The sequence below is a fragment of the Penaeus chinensis genome, chromosome 17 (genome assembly GCF_019202785.1).
Source record: "Penaeus chinensis breed Huanghai No. 1 chromosome 17, ASM1920278v2, whole genome shotgun sequence".
NCBI lineage: Eukaryota > Metazoa > Arthropoda > Malacostraca > Decapoda > Penaeidae > Penaeus > Penaeus chinensis.
In genome coordinates, this window is record NC_061835.1 from 13,202,298 (window position 1) to 13,203,790 (window position 1,493).

Here is a 1,493-nt window from a genome sequence, read left to right on the forward strand (position 1 = left end):
ACGCCCCTTGTAGCTAAACAGCCGGACGGAGGGCGATGGAAGGGAGAATCTCAGAGTCGAAGTACTTCATGGACAAGTTACAAGATGATTACGATCGTAAAGGCAATTAAGGGAACTTCAAGTTTGAGGTTCTAGCAGTTCAATGTATTTTTTTTTTTTCACATAATTTTACATAGCTATAAGGCATAGCATATGTAACATTCCCATGACTTTGTTGTTTTACTCTTCGATTGTTATTTTCAGAGACAAGATTAATATCCCTTTTCAAAATGCCATAACTCAAAATAATTTGTATTTTCTTCATATTTTGCACACGTGTTGTTACGCTATGTATCTTCAAATGTATGCATTCGAAATTTTGAAGTATATCAATTAATAAGAGAGAAAAGGTTTTGGCAACTTTCATCGAAATAGAAAGAAGACCTGAACTAAAATTCTAAACGAGTACGCAAGTAGATCTGTAGACCTGGCCGAGTTGTAAGCATTTATATGGGGAAAATGTAGCTTTGAAATACAGGCACCTGACCATGGAAGTTTCTTTTCGTCTTTCACTGTGTCATTTTTGTACTTTCTCAAGCTGATCGTAGAATATCCCTAAATGCTCAACACGACTAAGGATAGGTGAATTCCATGACATATCTTCATGTGATGTGCGAGGCTGGGGGAGGGTAAAGGAACGTCAGGGGCTGGGGGTGGGCAGTGTGTGATGCAAAGTCAACCGCCTGAATCTTCCTCTCTTTGAACAATGGAAAACCAGTCCTTCCTCTTCTTCTGCTGTGATAGGTTTCCGAGATTTCCAACATGCGTCGTGTGGCTCTTTATTTCAGAAAGACTTGGCATGTTGATTAAAGAGGAGTGACAGTAATAAAACAAGGAATAAGCATGATTTATAAGGGGGCTCATTAAAGATTTCTGCACACCACAAGAGACCTTCGATGTGGATGATGTCCCATCATATGATGTTAAATACTGGCTTCGCCAGTTCGGGTGTGGTCGGAGATCTATTGAAACACTTATCCAAGGGCGACCCCAGTCTGCTACCGATGAGGACACCATCCGTCAAGTGGAGACTGCCATTTTGGAAGTTAACCGTATTACTGATTAGTATTGGGTCTGTGGGCAAAATCATTCATGACCATCTGTATATGCAAAAGTTGTCTATTTGATGGGTTTCCAGGCTACTTACACTTTTAGTCATGTGCCAGGAAAACCAGAAGGACCTTACTGACAGACTAAATAATCAGGATACAACTTGAGTCCATCACTATGATCCAGAAACTAAGGCCCAGTCAAAACAATGGAAACATTTTGACTCATCACCCCCAGAAAAGGCACATGTCACACCCTTGCTCATTCTTTCCAGACCAGCAAGGAGTAGTGAAGATGGATTTCCTGGCAGAAGGTACTACAATTACAGGAGCTTACTACGCTTCACTGCTACAGAAAAATCAAGAGGCGTGCAATGTTTACCAAAGGTGTCTGCCTACTACAAG